This window comes from Triticum dicoccoides, chromosome 4A (genome assembly GCF_002162155.2).
Source record: "Triticum dicoccoides isolate Atlit2015 ecotype Zavitan chromosome 4A, WEW_v2.0, whole genome shotgun sequence".
Lineage (NCBI taxonomy): Eukaryota > Viridiplantae > Streptophyta > Magnoliopsida > Poales > Poaceae > Triticum > Triticum dicoccoides.
The window spans coordinates 427,528,231-427,548,111 of NC_041386.1; positions in this window are offsets into that span (position 1 = coordinate 427,528,231).

Below are 19,881 nucleotides of genomic sequence, written 5' to 3' on the forward strand. Positions count from 1 at the left end.
TTTGGTGATTGATGACAATATAGGTTAAGTTTTCAACGGGGATAAACATATGAAGTGTAACTACTGATATTGAGGAATTTGATTACAAGATATAGAAGAACTCCCCCTGAAGATGTGCATAGTGAAGAATTTGCCTTTGAAGCAATGCACACTTGAAGAGTTGAATCATGGAGATCCCCCCCTATATCTTGTAATTCATACACGCATTTAACATATAATATGAAGAATTTGAAATGCATGATGAAATATGGTGCCTGATGAAATTCAGCATGTGTGCAATAATATTAACGAGGAATAAGCATGCAAAATAGTGCATCAGAAGTATCAGAGCACAATGCATCAAAAGTATCAGAGCACCATCATGTTTAAGATTACAACTCGATCCAATAAAGTTTCAGAAGAACGAGAGTTGTAACTTAGCAAATAAAAACGCCCATATAGTAGACCCGCTTGAAGACTAACTCATATTTCTCCCCCTTTGTCATTGAATGACCAAAAGGATCGAAAATGAGGACTAACGCCCCTGAAGATAATCATGTTGATGAAGGAGCGCCAGCGTTGTTGGGGTCGTTTGTTGTAGGGCCTGCCGCAGTGTCGTCCAAATCTTCATGTTCATCAGTGTCGCGCGATGAAGAATATGAGCTGGCCACCAGAGAAGGAACCTGGACCTTCTTGAATTTCTTCGGTGGAGGTGCAAACCAGTCAAAATTTTCTTTGAGACCCATGTTCTTCAGATCTTCTTCACCATACAGATGTGACAGGATTGCCCAGGTGCGACCGAAGACTTGATGGAGGTAGTAGTGGTTTTTCTTCATTGCATTGTGTGTGGCAGTCTTGTTGTGAAGAAGTGAACCAAACTGACGCTTAACCCACTTGTGATTTCGATCCACCTTCTGGTGAAGACTAAGCAGAAGTTCACGATCAATCATCACGCGCGGAGCAGTGGCTTAAGGAGTGGACTTAGGTGCATTGGCAGAGTCATGTGTGGCAGAGTCATCATTGGTGGAATAAGATGCAGCTTTGCGAAACTGACCATCCAATGGATGAATGCCTTCATCTATTACAGCTGGTGCTTTGCCCTTTCCATCAACTGAGGAATATGTCTGCTTGAGGACTTCAATTGGGGGCAAGTAGCTGAGATGATTCTGAAAATCAGCTTTGTAGTTGAGTGAAGACCTTGCTCTGAGGAATCTCATAATCCAAGGTGCATAAGGCTTCAGCTCAAACGGTGACAGTGCAACATTTGCCATAGTCCTCATGAAGAAATCATGATAATTGACAGGAATGCCATGAACGATGTTGAATACCAGATTCTTCATGATACCAACAATTTCCTCATCAGATGAGTCGTGGCCTTTGATGGGACTGATTGTCCTCGTAAGAATATGATAGACAGTTCTGGGCACGTACAACAATTCCTTCATGAGGAATTTGGTTCTTGGTGCTTGACCTGGCTTCAAAGGTTTCATCAGCACCTGCATGTAATAATGTGTGAGCTCAGGTTCACTGTAGATGCAACGAGCTTCTTCAAGGGGAGGACTGAGTGGTAGAGCTCGAAGCAATTCAGATGCTGGTGTAGTGCAGTGAGTGTTTTCAGACATCCAGTCCAGCACCCATGAATTTACATCTTCAGCATCTCCGGTGATGTGCAGCATAGCATAGAATTGAAGAATCAGTTCTTCATTCCAATCACAGATGTCAGAGCAAAAGTTTAGCAGTCCAGTATCGTGAAGAACACTGAGGACTGGTGCGAAGCACGGCAGAGGTTTCAATATCCATGTGAGGAATATGCTCATGGTAGAAGATTTTCTCCTTGTTGAACAGCACTGAGGAATAGAAATTTGCTTGACTGGCAGTCCAGAAACGCCTCTTCCTAATGCGAGCAGAGTCATATGGGTTGTAATCTTCGAAGAATACGTGCTCGCCGAAGAAATCATCAGCCTTGAACTTTTGCTTGCGTGAGAAAGGATCCTTTGGCTTCGGCAGAGGAGTGTCAGTGAGTTGCATCACGACCTCAGGAATCTCAATCGTAGGTTCTTTAGGCTGAGGAATTTCTGGTTCCTCCTCAGTGGCAGTCTGCGTTGTTGGTTGTTCAGCAGCAGCAGTTTCTTCAGCGCTAGTGGCTGGAATTTCCTCATGGACAGATGCAGTGGGATGAGTTTCTTCAGAGCCCATGTGAACAGTTTGTGTGGGGGACTGAGGAATTTGCTGTAGAGGGGTGAACATTGGAGAGTTTGGATGCTGACTTTCCCAGAATTCATCAATGATTACGGGTGTGGAGCAACCAATGTCCACATCTTCATCTTCCATTTCTTCAACGCCAGCCTCTTCAGCTGTGAACTGAGGCATAGGCGAGGAGATGATAGGTGTTGAAGGGATCGCATCCACTTCAATTTCTTCATCCAACGGTTCAGACGAAGCAGCAGAAGGAGTTTCTTCATCAGATCCGCTGGGGATCACATATTCTCCATCAAAAGGAACCTTTGATGGCCTGGTTGAGATGGGAACAACATCAATCGGATTTGCAAATGAACTTGTCATAGGCTTCATTTTCTTCGGAGCTGAAGAATCTGAAGCAGTTGATGCTTTCCTTTTCTTCACTGCAGCACGCTCTGCAGCCTTGGTCTTCTTCACATCTGATGCAGATGGAAGGATTGGAGTTGAAGTTGGTGCAGGAGCAGCTGAGGAATCTGGTTGATTTTTTTCAGGCACAACTGATGCAGTTGCCTTGATTTCTTCAGTTTCTTCAGGCACACCACTAGTGGGTGCCCTGGCAATTTCTTCAACGGCTCGAATGCAGTCATCAGCCCTGGAACTCACATTATCTTCAGCAGCCTGATTGTCATCAGCGGTGCTGGCATTTTCTTCAGTAGGCTGAGCAGATGCTTCAGCCTGAGGAATTTCCTGTTGCGTTGGGGCTGCAACATTGGAAGGGAAGTTATTCGCAAGTTTCACAAAATGAACCATGGCTCCAAGCCAATCGGAGCGATATGCGTCAAAGTCATCACTGAGTTTATTAATCTCAGTTTGAATAGTGACAAGTTCTTCAGTTGTCATAGAGACAACGTTTTTCTTTAGATAGCGCTCTTTCTTGTACTGCACTTTCTTGATCTGCCTGGCCTTATCAAATTTCCACTTTTCTTCTTGAATGAAGTGGGTCAGCATGTGACTCTGGCCAGGAGTCAGCTTGAAGTCAGGCAAGGGAGTGTTGGGGTCCTTGTGCCAATCATCAATGTAGTCGAGGATCAGCTTGGGATCCAAAAGCAGTGGCACCTCTGATCCCTTGGCTCTAGCGGCCCTGACTTGCCTGTCTCTGATGATTTCTGCAAGTTCATCATCATCAGCTTCGTTTTCATCAGACGGCACTTGGAAAGCGACTTGCTTCTTTTGAGGACTTGGGCGAGGACCTCGTCCAGCAGTGGCCTTTGTCTTCAGCAGTGAGGGGCCAGCTGAGGAACTTGGTGCGGCTGAGGAACTAGCTGAGACACCTGAGGCAATGGAGATGCCGACAGTCCTTTGGCATGAGGCGAGATGCACAGGTGCTGAGGATTTAGGCAGAACAGCTGAAGGCTTTGGCGGAGGAGCTGAGGACTTGGGAGGAACAGGAGCAGCATGAGGAATTGGCCGTGAGGGCTTTGATGATTCTGGCCGTGAGGGCATTGCTGAGGAACTTGGCCTGCGTGCAGGCTTCTTAGACATAGCCTTCTTTGGCTTGACAGCAGAGGCTTCAGCAGAGGCAGCAGCAGCAGCAGAGTCTTCATTGAATTTCCTCACTACTTCTCTGGCTTGCTTAGCCAACTTGGTTTGGCGCTTGGCCCATTCATCAGGATAGTCCTCACCGCGCTTGAGGCTGGTGGGATCTGCTATTGAGTGTGAATTTCTTCATGTACTTAGGAGTGACATATCTGTACTCCCTCCATTCTCTTGCCCATCTCCTCTCTATCCTCTGTTTGCGCACTTTGCGCTCATTCTTGGTTTCCTCAGTAGGTGTGCAGTACCCCGCATATATGTCATCAGGTATCTCAAATGTTGTATTTACCTTAGGCCTCTTTCCTCCTTTTTGTGGCCTTTTACCATCAACCATTTTCTTCAGTTGAGGAATTTGAAAAATCGAATTCTCTGAAGAAGTATGCAACTTTTCTTGAGGAACACTGCAAATGAGTTAAGTTGATGAGAACCTAGTGATTCAGTAGCTGACATGTGTACCTGTGAACAGAGTGTAGTTGCGAGGAATTTGGAGAGGTCATATGCGTTCTCAGAAGGTTTTTCAAAAAGAACAAGTTTGAGGAATTTCACTAGATGAGTCTTGAAGATTTTCACTAAGCGTTCTTTGTCTTAGGTTCCAGAGTTGTATAGATCGAAGATCCACACAATTGAGGAATCTTGAAGAAAAATGATGCTTAGAGAAACGAATCAAGAACAGATGACTTGTGAGGTGTTTAGTGTGTGAAGATATGAAGAAAAACACTTCTGAAGATTTTGTAGATAATCATTCGAATCAACGAGGGCAGTAAAAGTAACTGTTAATTACCCTAGATGAAGAACACGACGAACTGGAGTGAGGAGATGTGAAGTTCGTCTGTGCAGATCTTCCACGCCCTAACTCGGCGGAGGAAGACGGCTATGGCGGCGGCAGAGTGAAGATTTCCGCGGTCGGCGTGAGTACGTCGGTGACGAGGTCGAGGCAGTGAAGCTCTTCGTCACTGGCGGCGATGAAGTAGCGGCGGCGCTAGGGTTTGAGAAGCTTGAGCTGGAGAGAGAGGTCGAGAGGGGTAAAAGAAGTGAGGAAGGGAAAGAGGGGTACTTATAGCCACGGTGAAAAACTGCTCGCCCGAAGAAATTGGACGAACGTGCCCCTGACCCTTCTCATTCGCATGACATGTGTCACCCACGTAGTGAGAGGTGGAGATCGTGGGTGAGTGGATAAGTGTATAGTGGGATGCGGAACGGTTTGAGCGGCAAAGCCGAAAATTTCGATTAGATAGGTTTTAAAGTTCCGTTCGCAATTTCTTCAGATGACAAGGACACCGTGAAGATTTTGAATGAGTTTCAAATAGAACGCACATGAAAAAATTGTGAACAGATTGGGTTGAGTATAGCATAGAGGGGGAAGGGTCCGATCACATTCACTTAGCAGAAAACCAACTTGAAGAAATAGCAATAAGTGAATGCTATAGAGGACATAAACTCATATATATATATATATATTATATATATAGCCAATGAAGAAAAACGTCAGAACCAGTGAAGACTATGCAAAGTTGAAGAATATGAATAATTTGAGGAGTTTCAACTTTCGGTGGTGGCGTGACCCACCATATAAGAATGATGATTTCAGACACCGTATACAATTATCGTAGGGTTCTGAGAATCAAATTCTTCATTAATTTCTTCACACTAAGAGTGTTATTCTTAATTGATTGAAGAAAAACGTTTCTTCATGTGTTGCACATCTAAGTCATCAATTTTTCATAAGTGTTAGGATGAGTGTCCTTTTCAAAGAACATTCGAAGATTCTAGGATATTTAGCACACACCGCAACTTGCTAAATCTCTTCTCATCCAAGGACTTTGTGAAGATATCGGCTAGCTGTTCTTCAGTCTTCACATGCTCAATAGAAATGTCGCCCTTCAACACATGATCACGAAGAAAATGATGACGAATATGAATGTGCTTTGTCTTCAAGTGCTGAACTAGGTTGTGAGCAATCTTGATGGCACTCTCATTGTCACAAAAGAGAGGCACATTCTTCATGTTGACGCCGTAGTCCTTGAGAGTTTGCTTCATCCATAGAAATTGGGCACAACAAGAACCAGCGACAATGTACTCAGCTTCAGCAGTAGATAGTGATACACAGTTCTGTTTCTTCGAGGACCAACAGACCAAAGATCGTCCGAGGAAATGACATGTACCAGATGTTGACTTGTGATCCACACGATCACCAGCATAGTCAGAGTCAGAATATCCAACAAGATCAAAAGCCGAGCCCTTGGGGTACCATAATCCAAGTGTTGGTGTGTGAGCTAGATATCGAAGAATATGCTTCACAACCTTATGGTGTGATTCCTTTGGTGTAGCTTGAAATCGGGCACACATGCAAACACTAAGCATTATATCTGGCCTAGATGCACATAAGTACAATAAGGAACCTATCATGGAGCGGTATACCTTATGATCGAAGTCAATACCATTTTCATCAGTGCACAGATGGTCATTTTTGGGCATAGGAATTTTGACGCCTTTGCAATCTTGCATGCCGAATTTCCTCAGTACATCCTTGAGGTATTTCTACTGAGATATGAATATGACATTGCGTTGTTGACGAATTTGAAGACCTAAGAAGAATTTCAACTCTCCCATCCTAGACATTTGATATTCTTCACTCATCATATAGGCAAATTCATCACTATAACGTTGGTCAGTACAACCAAAGATAATATCATCAACATATATTTGGCACACAAACAATTCACCATCATAAGATTTAGTGAAAAGAGTAGGGTCGAGTGAACCGGGTTTGAAGCCTTTCTTCATGAGGAGTTCCTTCAAGGTATCATACCAAGCCCGTGGGGCCTACTTGAGGCCATAGAGGGCCTTGTTGAGTCTGAAGACTTTGTCAGGATTCTTTGAATCTTCAAAACCTGGGGGTTGAGCAACATATACTTCTTCCTCAAGCTTACCATTGAGGAATGCACTTTTCACATCCATTTGATATAAAGTGATATCATGATGGTTAGCATAAGCAAGTAATATGCGAATAGCCTCAAGTCTAGCAACAGGTGCAAAAGTTTCATCGAAATCAATTCCTTCCACCTGTGTGTAGCCTTGAGCTACAAGCCGTGCCTTATTCCTCACCACAAGGCCATTTTCATCTTGCTTGTTGCGGTAGATCCACTTTGTGCCGATGATATTGTGCTTGCGAGGATCTGGACGTTTGACCAGTTCCCAGACATTGTTGAGCTCGAACTGATGTAATTCTTCTTGCATGGCCTGAATCCACTCAGGCTCCAGAAATGCTTTATCTACCTTAGTGGGCTCTGTAATAGAGACAAAAGCATAGTGCCCACAAAAGTTAGACAAATGTGAAGCTTTTGAGCGTGTGAGAGGACCTGGCGCTTTGATGTCATTGATGATCTTTTCAACTTGCACTTCTTTTGCAATGCGAGGATGAGCTGGTTGCCGTTGAAGAATTTGATCAGCGTTTTCTTCAGCACCATTTTCTCCAGGTGCATTAGCTCGACGTTCTTCATGTTCTGGAATGAATTCTTCAGCAAATTCTTCAGTAGGAATGACATCCTCAGTAGCCTTGAACTTGATAGTTTCCTCAGGTGCTGGTTCATCTATCACAGTAGGTAGGTGCTCTCTTTGCGAGCCATTAGTTTCATCAAACCGCACATCTACAGTTTCAACAACTTTGTGAAGAACGTTGTTGAAGACTCTGTAGGTGTGCGAGTCCTTTCCGTAACCAAGCATAAAACCTCCACGTGCTTTCAGTGCAAATTTTGAGTTGTGATGAGGATCTCTAATCCAACATTTAGCACCGAAGACTTTGAAATAACTTACATTGGGTTTCTTATCAGTGAGGAGTTCATAGGTAGTCTTTTTGAAGAATTTGTGAAGATATACTCTGTTGATGATGTGGCACGCAGTATCAATTGCCTCAGTCCAGAAACGATGAGGCGTTTTGTATTCATCAAGTATAGTGCGAGCCATCTCAGCAAGAGTCCTGTTCTTGCGCTCCACAACGCCATTCTGCTGAGGAGTGTAGGGAACAGATAACTCATGAGTAATACCAAGTTCATCAAGATAGTCATCGAGACCAGAATTCTTGAAATCAGTGCCATTGTCACTTCTGATGTGCTTGATCTTCACACCAAAGTTGGTTGAAGCCCTCGAGGGAAATCGTTTGAAGACTTCCTGCACTTCATGTTTGAAAGTAACAAGGTGTACCCATGTATAGCAAGAATAATCATCAACAATAACAAAGCCATATTGAGATGCTTCATTTGAAATAGTAGAATAATGATTAGGACCAAAGAGATCCATGTGAAGCAATTCAAACGGGCGAGTGGTGGTCATGATAGTCTTTGCTGGATGCTTGGCCTTCGTCATCTTCCCAGCTTCACAGGCTTCGCATATGTGATCCTTGAGGAATTTGACATTCTCGATGCCAATGACATGCTTTTTCTTCGCAAGCATGGGCAAATTCCTCATGCTTGCATGACCAAGTCGTCGATGCCAGAGCCAGCCTTCTGAAGCTTTTGCAAGTAAGCACACGGCTGGTTGTGGTCCTAGAGAAATCAACAATATACAGGTCTCCTCTCCTAAAGCCTTCGAAGACTTTGGAATTGTCAGCTTCCATAACCACAACACAACAGTACTTGCCAAAGACAACAACCATATCAAGATCACAAAGCATTGAGACAGACATAAGGTTGTATCCTAAGGACTCAACAAGCATGACTTTGTCCATGTGTCGATCCTTTGTAATCGCAACCTTACCTAGATCCAATACCTGACTTTTGCCTTTGTCAGCAAAGATGATATGCTTCAAATGCGATGGAGATAATGGAGCATCCATCAATAGATTCTTGTCACTAGTCATGTGGTTTGTACATCCACTATCGAGGACCCACTCAGTGGCTTTAGGTTGATCATCCTGCAGACGAATTAGTGCAGCTTACAAACTCATATACTTCATCAGTGAAGAATATGGTATCAATTCATCAGATCAATTTCATCAAGTAAAATAATTGATAAAGCAATATGAGGATGTGAGAAATGAAAGTTCATTTCTTCATGATTAGCCTGCGTCCTATCAGGCATGCTCAGGTCTCCAGCAGATTCTTCAGACGATTACGTGCGTTTGGAGACCTGACCCTGCAGAAGAGATTAGTTCTTTTTCTTCACCACCCACATCTGAAGGGGTGGCAAAGAGTTCATCATTCTGCGAGCTCCATACGAGAAGGATGGCATAGAAGCCAGTCCATTTCGTTTCACATAAGAGGGGTTAGAGTAAGCATAAGAGTATGCAGAGAAATTCTTCGAGGACTTATGGACATAATGATTTGAAGAATAATGCATATATCCATAATCCTTAGATTTTCCCTGCGAAACAGACGGGTTAGAACGATGATGTTCATATGAGGACTTTGATCCATATGAGGAATTTGGTCCGTATGTGGACTTAAATCCATATGAAGAATTTGGTCCATATGAAGAATTTGATCTGGGGTTCCTATTCTTCACAGGTGGCGTCATGATGACATTCACCTGAAGATTTTCAAGGCATCTTTTGGGAACCCAGATTTTCTTCATAGGGGAGCCGTTCCTGCAGTTAGTGCTAACATATCTAGCAAATACTTCACCATTCTGATTTTTGAACAGTTTATAGTTGGAGTCAATTGACTCATCATCAGAATGAGGAGATTCACATGCAAATCTAGATAAGTTAGATGGATCAACTGGAGGTCCCTTTGCAGCAACCCATGTAGTTTTGGGGTACTGCTAAGGCTTCCAATATGTACCATCAGCATTGAATTTCCTCTCAAAGGCGATACCCTCTTTCCTAGGGTTCCTGTTGAGGATCTGCTTTTTAATCACATCACAAAGAGCCTGATGCCCTTTGAGGCTTTTGTACATGCCTGTCGTATACAATTCCTTCAGCCTGCATCATCAATGATACTAGCAATGTCCTTAGATGAGGAATTAGTGATAGCAAAGGCATGTGAAGAATTTGAAACATTAGCAGCATTTGAACATTCAGGTGAAGAATTAGCAGATTCACGTTCACTGCACTTCAAGCATGGAGGAACAAATTCTTCCTGAGATGCGCTAATTTGTTGAGCAAGTAATGAATCGCGCTCCTTCTAAAGATCTTCATAACTCACTCTTAGCTTCTCAAGGTCTTGCTTTCTTTGAAGAAATTCATAAGAAAGCTTCTCATGGTCAGATAAGAGAGTGTTATGTTGATCTTGAAGGGTGTCATACTTAGTATGAAGTCTCTGAAGACTTTCAACCAAAGCTTTTGACTGATCCATTTCTTCACCCAACATATCATCGCTCTTGTTTAGCATATAGTGAACTTTTTCCAAAGCTCTTTGTTGTTTAGTGGCAAGGGAAGCAAGTTTGACATAGCTGGGTCCAAATTCATCACCAGATTCATCATCACCAGACTCGGATAGGTAGCATTCAGTTACCTCAGCATCTTTTGCCATAAGGCATGATGCAGAAGATGATGATTCTGGTTTGAATGTCATTGTTTTGAGAGATTCCTTGAAGTACTCAAACCAAGGATCATGACAGGTTCGATGACCTTCATAGACCTCAGAGAGACGGTCCCAGATGAGTTTCGCATGATCAAGATGCATGATATTCCTGAACTGATTTTGTGACACACTGGAGCAGATGACATCCTTCGCTGTGAGGTTTAGAAGAGTGTACTTGCGAATGTCATCAGCTTCCGCCATCTTGCACAGATCGGTCAGACCAATCTCAGTGACGGTCCACAGCTTGCTGTTCATCGCCACGAGGCGTTTCTTCATCATGGCCTTCCACTTGGGATACTTGTGACCGTCAAAGATGGGGCATGTCACTTTCGTCATACCTGCGGTCGACATAACTAAAACTCCAGGCGGTTAAACCAAAATCACACAGAACAAGGGAGTACCTTGCTCTAATACCAATTGAAAGTGCGTTATATCGACTAGAGGGGGGGTGAATAGGCGATTTTTATGAAATTCTTCACTGAGGAATTTGCCGGTGAGGAAATTTCTTAGCCAAGAACTACTAGCAGCGGAATAAGTACTCAAAAGTAAACATAATAGAATACAAGCATAGTCATCATGATGAAATGAAGACAGGCACAAAGTACAGGAAGCGTAATCACAGGATAACACAGGATGAAGACAAACAGATTGAAGAAATTAAACCGAGGAAATTGAGAAAGTCTTCAGTCAAAGTCTTCAAACACAGATATGAACAAACACACAACACAGTTATGAGGAAATGAAGGAGTTGAGGAAATAGAACTAGTAAGCTTGGTGAAGACGATGATTTGGTAGACCAGTTCCAACTGCTGTCTCAGTTGTACGTCTGGTTGGAGCGGCTGAGTATTTAAACTCGAGGACACACAGTCCCGGACACCCAGTCCTGAACATGCAGCTCAAGACACCCAATCCTCACCATATTCTCCTTGAACTAAGGTCACATAGACCTTGTCCAATCACTCATGGTAAGTCTTCAGGCGACTTCCAAACCTTCACAAACTTGGTCACTCGACGATCCACAATTCCTCTTGGATGCTCTAGACCATGACGCCTAACCGTCTGGAAGAAGCACAGTCTTCAAAGGTAACAAGCGTCAGATCCATGCAGGATCAATTTCTTCAGTGATGCTCAATCACTTGGGGTTTGTAGGTGTTTGGGTTTTGGGTTTTTGGTTTTTCCTCACTTGATGATTTTCTCTCAAAGTCCTCAGAGGATGGGTTGCTCTCAAATGACAAGTGTCAATTTCTCTCGGAGCAGCCAACCAGCTAGTGGTTGTAGGGGGCGGCTATTTATAGCCTAGGGAGCAGCCCGACATGATAAGACATAAATGCCCTTCAACGATATGACCGTTAGGTGGATAGATATTTTAGGACAGCTGGCGCATAGCACAGCAACAGTCGGAATTTTGAGTAGTAAAATCCTCAGGGCTATCATGTGAAGGAAATATGCCCTAGAGACAATAATAAAGTTATTATTTATTTCCTTATATCATGATAAATTTTTATTATTCATGCTAAATTGTATTAACCGGAAACATAATACATGTGTGAATACATAGACAAACAAAGTGTCACTAGTATGCCTCTACTTGACTAGCTCGTTAATCAAAGATGGTTATGTTTCCTAACCATGAACAGTGAGTTGTTATTTGATTAACGGGATCACATCATTAAGTGAATGATCTGATTGACATGACCCATTCCATTAGCTTAGCACCCGATCGTTTAGTATGTTGCTATTGCTTTCTTCATGACTTATACATGTTCCTATAACTATGAGATTATGCAACTCCCGTTTACCGGAGGAACACTTTGGGTGCTACCAAACGTCACAACGTAACTGGGTGATTATAAAGGAGTACTACAGGTGTCTCCAAAGGTACATGTTGGGTTGGCGTATTTCGAGATTAGGTTTTGTCACTCCGATTGTCGGAGAGGTATCTCTGGGCCCTCTCGGTAATGCACATCACTTAAGCATTGCAACTAATAAGTTAGTTGCGGGATGATGTATTACAGAACGAGTAAAGAGACTTGCCGGCAACGAGATTGAACTAGGTATTAGAATACCGACGATCGAATCTCGGGCAAGTAACATACCGATGACAAAGGGAACGACGTATGTTGTTATGCGGTCTGACCGATAAAGATCTTCGTAGAATATGTAGGAGCCAATATGGGCATCCAGGTCCCGCTATTGGTTATTGACCGGAGACGTGTCACGGTCATGTCTACATTGTTCTCGAACCCGTAGGGTCCGCACGCTTAAGGTTACGATGACAGTTATATTATGAGTTTATACATTTTGATGTACCAAAGGTTGTTCGGAGTCCTGGATGTGGTCACGGACATGACGAGGAGTCTCGAAATGGTCGAGACATAAAGATTGATATATTGGAAGCCTATGTTTGGATATCGGAAGTGTTCCGGGTGAAATCGGGATTTTACCGGAGTACCGGGAGGTTACCGGACCCCCCCGGGAGCTATATGGGCCATGATGGGCCTTAGTGGAAAAGAGAAGAGGCAGCCCCTCATGGGCCGCGTGCCCCTCCCCTCCCTTGGTCCGAATAGGACAAGGAGAGGGGGCCGGCCCCTCTCTCTCTCTTTCCCCCCTCCGCGAATCCTATTCCAACTAGGATTGGGGGGGGGGGATCCTACTCCCAGAGGGAGTAGGACTCTCCTGGCGCGCCCTCCTTGGCCGACCAGCCTCCCCCCTTTAGTCCTTTATATACGGAGGCAGGGGCACCCCAGAGACACACAAGTTGATCCACGTGATCTTTTCCTTAGCCGTGTGTGGCGCCCCCAGCCACCATAGTCCTCGATAATATTGTAGCGGAGTTTAGGCGAAGCCCTGCTGCAGTAGTACATCAAGATCGTCACCACGCTGTCGTGCTGATGGAACTCTTCCCCGACACTTTGCTGGATCGGAGTCCGGGGATCGTCATCGAGCTGAACATGTGCTAAAACTCGGAGGTGCCATAGTTTCGGTGCTTGATCAGTCGGGCCATGAAGACGTACGACTACATCAACCAAACGCTTCCGTTGTCGATCTACTAGGTATGTAGATCACACTCCCCCCTCTCGTTGCTATGCATCACATGATCTTGCGTGTGCGTAGGAATTTTTTTGAAATTACTACGTTTCCCAACAGTGGCATCCGAGCCTAGGTTTTAGATGTTGATGTTATATGCACGAGTAGAACACAAGTGAGTTGTGGGCGATATAAGTCATACTGCTTACCAGCATGTCATACTTTGGTTCGGCGGTATTGTTGGATGAAGCGGCCCAGACTGACATTACGCGTACGCTTACGCGAGACCGGTTCTCCCGACGTGCTTTGCACAGAGGTGGCTTGTGGGTGACAGTTTCTCCAACTTTAGTTGAACTGAGTGTGGCTACGCCCGGTCCTTGCGAAGGTTAAAACAACACCAACTTGACAAACTATCATTGTGGTTTTGATGCGTAGGTAAGATTGGTTCTTGCTTAAGCCCGTAGCAGCCACGTAAAACTTGCAACAACAAAGTAGAGGACGTCTAACTTGTTTTTGCAGGGCATGTTGTGATGTGATATGGTCAAGACATGATGCTAATTTTATTGTATGAGATGATCATGTTTTGTAACCGAGTTATCGGCAACTGGCAGGAGCCATATGGTTGTCGCTTTATTGTATGCAATGCAATCGCGATGTAATGCTTTACTTTATCACTAAACGGTAGCGATAGTCGTGGAAGCACAAGCTTGGCGAGACGACAACGACGCTACGATGGAGATCAAGGTGTCATGCCGGTGACGATGGTGATCACGACGATGCTTCAGAGATGGAGATCACAAGCACAAGATGATGATGGCCATATCATATCACTTATATTGATTGCATGTGATGTTTATCTTTTATGCATCTTATCTTGCTTTGATTGACGGTAGCATTATAAGATGATATCTCACTAATTATCAAGAAGTGTTCTCCCTAAGTATGCACCGTTGCGAAAGTTCTTCGTGCTGAGACACCACGTGATGATCGGGTGTGATAGGTTCTACGTTCAAATACAACGGGTGCAAAACAGTTGCACACGCGGAATATTCAGGTTATACTTGACGAGCCAAGCATATACAGATATGGCCTTGGAACACGGAGACCGAAAGGTCCAGCGTGAATCATATAGTAGATATGATCAACATAATGATGTTCACCAATGAAACTACTCCATCTCACGTGATGATCGGACATGGTTTAGTTGATTTGGATCACGTAATCACTTAGAGGATTAGAGGGATGTCTATCTAAGTGGGAGTTCTTTAAGTAAATTAACTGAACTTAAATTTATCATGAAACTTAGTACCTGATAAGTATCTTGCTTGTTTATGCTTGTTTGTAGATAGATGGCTCATGCTGTTGTTCCGTTGAATTTTAATGCGTTCCTTGAGAAAGCAAAGTTGAAAGATGATGGTAGCAATTACACGGACTGGGTCCGTAACTTGAGGATTATCCTCATTGCTGCACAGAAGAATTACGTCCTGGAAGCACCGTGGATGCCAGGCCTGCTGCAGGAGCAACGCCGGATGTTATGAACGTCTGGCAGAGCAAAGCTGATGACTACTCGATAGTTCAGTGTGCCATGCTTTACGGCTTAGAATCGGGACTTCAACGACGTTTTGAACGTCATGGAGCATATGAGATGTTCCAGGAGTTGAAGTTAATATTTCAAGCAAATGCCCGGATTGAGAGATATGAAGTCTCCAATAAGTTCTATAGCTGCAAGATGGAGGAGAACAGTTCTGTTAGTGAGCATATACTCAAAATGTCTGGGTATAATAATCACTTGATTCAATTGGGAGTTAATCTTCCAGATGATTGCGTCATTGACAGAATTCTCCAATCACTGCCACCAAGCTACAAGAGCTTCGTGATGAACTATAATATGCAAGGGATGAATAAGACTATTCCCGAGCTCTTCGCGATGCTGAAAGCTGCGGAGGTAGAAATCAAGAAGGAGCATCAAGTGTTGATGGTCAACAAGACCACTAGTTTCAAGAAAAAGGGCAAAGGAAAGAAGAAGGGGAACTTCAAAAAGAACGGCAAGCAAGTTGCTACTCAAGAGAAGAAACCCAAACCCGGACCTAAGCCTGAAACTGAGTGCTTCTATTGCAAGCAGACTGGTCACTGGAAGCGGAACTGCCCCAAGTATTTGGCGGATAAGAAGGATGGCAAGGTGAACAAAGGTATATGTGATATACATGTTATTGATGTGTACCTTACTAATGCTCGCAGTAGCACCTGGGTATTTGATACTGGTTCTGTTGCTAATATTTGCAACTCGAAACAGGGACTACGGATTAAGCGAAGATTGGCTAAGGACGAGGTGACGATGTGCGTGGGAAACGGTTCCAAAGCCGATGTGATCGCAGTCGGCACGCTACCTCTACATCTTCCTTCGGGATTAATATTAGACCTAAATAATTGTTATTTGGTGCCAGCGTTAAGCATGAACATTATTTCTGGATCTTGTTTGATGCGAGACGGTTATTCATTTAAATCAGAGAATAATGGTTGTTCTATTTATATGAGTAATATCTTTTATGGTCATGCACCCTTGAAGAGTGGTCTATTCTTATTGAATCTCGATAGTAGTAACACACATATTCATAATGTTGAAGCCAAAAGATGCAGAGTTAATAATGATAGTGCAACTTATTTGTGGCACTGCCGTTTAGGTCATATCGGTGTAAAGCGCATGAAGAAACTCCATACTGATGGACTTTTGGAACCACTTGATTATGAATCACTTGGTACTTGCGAACCGTGCCTCATGGGCAAGATGACTAAAACGCCGTTCTCCGGTACTATGGAGAGAGCAACAGATTTGTTGGAAATCATACATACAGATGTATGTGGTCCGATGAATATTGAGGCTCGTGGCGGATATCGTTATTTTCTCACCTTCATAGATGATTTAAGCAGATATGGGTATATCTACTTAATGAAACATAAGTCTGAAACATTTGAAAAGTTCAAGGAATTTCAGAGTGAAGTTGAAAATCATCGTAACAAGAAAATAAAGTTTCTACGATCTGATCATGGAGGAGAATATTTGAGTTACGAGTTTGGTGTACATTTGAAAAATTGTGGAATAGTTTCGCAACTCACGCCACCCGAAACACCACAGCGTAATGGTGTGTCCGAACGTCGTAATCGTACTTTACTAGATATGGTGCGATCTATGATGTCTCTTACTGATATACCGCTATCGTTTTGGGGTTACGCTCTAGAGACGGCCGCATTCACGTTAAATAGGGCACCATCAAAATCCGTTGAGACGACGCCTTATGAACTGTGGTTTGGCAAGAAACCAAAGTTGTCGTTTCTGAAAGTTTGGGGCTGCGATGCTTATGTGAAAAAGCTTCAACCTGATAAGCTCGAACCCAAATCGGAGAAATGTGTCTTCATAGGATATCCAAAGGAGACTATTGGATACACCTTCTATCACAGATCCGAAGGCAAGACTTTTGTTGCTAAATTCAGAAACTTTCTAGAGAAGGAGTTTCTCTCGAAAGAAGTGTGTGGGAGAAAAGTAGAACTTGACGAGGTAACTGTACCTACTCCCTTATTGGAAAGTAGTACATCACAGAAAACTGTTTCTGTGACACCTACACCAGTTAGTGAGGAAGCTAATGATGATGATCATGAAACTTCAGAACAAGATACTACTGAACCTCGTAGATCAACCAGAGTAAGATCCGCACCAGAGTGGTACGGTAATCCCGTTCTGGAAGTCATGCTACTAGATCATGATGAACCTACGAACTATGAAGAAGCGATGGTGAGCCCAGATTCCGCAAAGTGGCTTGAAGCCATGAAATCTGAGATGGGATCCATGTATGAGAACAAAGTATGGACTTTGGTTGACTTGCCCGATGATCGGCGAGCAATTGAAAATAAATGGATCTTCAAGAAGAAGACTGACGCTGACGGTAATATTACTGTCTACAAAGCTCGACTTGTCGCAAAAGGTTTTCGGCAAGTTCAAGGGATTGACTACGGTGAGACCTTCTCACCCGTAGCGATGCTTAAGTCTGTCCGAATCATGTTAGCAATTGCCGCATTTTATGATTATGAAATTTGGCAGATGGATGTCAAAACTGCATTCCTGAATGGATTTCTGGAAGAAGAGTTGTATATGATGCAACCAGAAGGTTTTGTCGATCCAAAGGGAGCTAACAAAGTGTGCAAGCTCCAGCGATCCATTTATGGACTGGTGCAAGCCTCTCGGAGTTGGAATAAATGTTTTGATAGTGTGATCAAAGCATTTGGTTTTATACAGACTTTTGGAGAAGCTTGTATTTACAAGAAAGTGAGTGGGAGCTCTGTAGCATTTCTGATATTATATGTGGATGACATATTACTAATTGGAAATGATGTAGAATTTCTGGATAGCATAAAGGGATACTTGAATAAGAGTTTTTCAATGAAAGACCTCGGTGAAGCTGCTTACATATTAGGCATTAAGATCTATAGAGATAGATCAAGACGCTTAATTGGACTTTCACAAACCACATACCTTGACAAAGTTTTGAAGAAGTTCAAAATGGATCAAGCAAAGAAAGGGTTCTTGCCTGTGTTACAAGGTGTGAAGTTGAGTAAGACTCAATGCCCGACCACTGCAGAAGATAGAGAGAATATGAAAGATGTTCCCTATGCATCAGCCATAGGATCTATCATGTATGCAATGCTGTGTACCAGACCTGATGTGTGCCTTGCTATAAGTCTAGCAGGGAGGCACCAAAGTAATCCAGGAGTGGATCACTGGACAGCGGTCAAGAACATCCTGAAATACCTGAAAAGGACTAAGGATATACTTCTCGTATATGGAGGTGACAAAGAGCTCATCGTAAAAGGTTACGTTGATGCAAGCTTTGACACTGATCCGGACGATTCTAAATCGCAAACCGAATACGTGTTTACATTAAACGGTGGGGCTGTAAGTTGGTGCAGTTCTAAACAAAGCGTTGTAGCGGGATCTACATGTGAAGCGGAGTACATAGCTGCTTCAGAAGCAGCAAATGAAGGAGTCTAGATGAAGGAGTTCATATCCGATCTAGGTGTCATACCTAGTGCATCGGATCCAATGAAAATCTTTTGTGACAATACTAGTGCAATTGCCTTGGCAAAGGAATCCAGATTTCACAAGAGAACCAAGCACATCAAGAGACGCTTCAATTCCATCCGGGATCTAGTCTAGGTGGGAGACATAGAGATTTGCAATATACATACGGATCTGAATGTTGCAGACCCATTGACTAAGCCTATTCCACGAGCAAAACATGATCAGCACCAAGGCTCCATGGGTGTGAGAATCATTACTGTGTAATCTAGAATATTGACTCTAGTGCAAGTGGGAGACTGAAGGAAATATGCCCTAGAGGCAATAATAAAGTTATTATTTATTTCCTTATATCATGATAAATGTTTATTATTCATGCTAAATTGTATTAACCGGAAACATAATACATGTGTGAATACATAGAACAAAGTGTCACTAGTATGCCTCTACTTGACTAGCTCATTAATCAAAGATGATTATGTTTCCTAACCATGAACAATGAGTTGTTATTTGATTAACGGGATCACATCATTAAGTGAATGATCTGATTGACATGACCCATTCCATTAGCTTAGCACCCGATCGTTTAGTATGTTGCTATTGCTTTCTTCATGACTTATACATGTTCCTATAACTATGAGATTATGCAACTCCCGTTTATCGGAGGAACACTTTGGGTGCTACCAAACGTCACAACGTAACTAGGTGATTATAAAGGAGTACTACAGGTGTCTCCAAAGGTACATGTTGGGTTGGCGTATTTCGAGATTAGGTTTTGTCACTCCGATTGTCGGAGAGGTATCTCTGGGCCCTCTCGGTAATGCACATCACTTAAGCCTTGCAAGCATTGCAACTAATAAGTTAGTTGCGGGATGATGTATTACAGAACGAGTAAAGAGACTTGCCGGCAACGAGATTGAACTAGGTATTGGAATACCGACGATCGAATCTCGGGCAAGTAACATACCGATGACAAAGGGAACGACGTATGTTGTTATGCGGTCTGACCGATAAAGATCTTCGTAGAATATGTAGGAGCCAATATGGGCATCCAGGTCCCGCTATTGGTTATTGACCGGAGACTTGTCTCGGTCATGTCTACATTGTTCTCGAACCCGTAGGGTCCGCACGCTTAAGGTTACGATGACAGTTATATTATGAGTTTATACATTTTGATGTACCGAAGGTTGTTCGGAGTCCGGATGTGATCACGGACATGACGAGGAGTCTCGAAATGGTCGAGACATAAAGATTGATATATTGGAAGCCTATGTTTGGATATCGGAAGTGTTCCGGGTGAAATCAGGATTTTACGGGAGTACCGGGAGGTTACCGGAACCCCCCGGGAGCTATATGGGCCATGATGGGCCTTAGTGGAAAAGAGAAGAGGCAGCCCCTCATGGGCCGCGCGCCCCTCCCCTCCCTTGGTCCGAATAGGACAAGGAGAGGGGCCCGGCCCCTCTCTCTCTTTTCCCCCCTCCGCGAATCCTATTCCAACTAGGATTGGGGGGGGGGGGG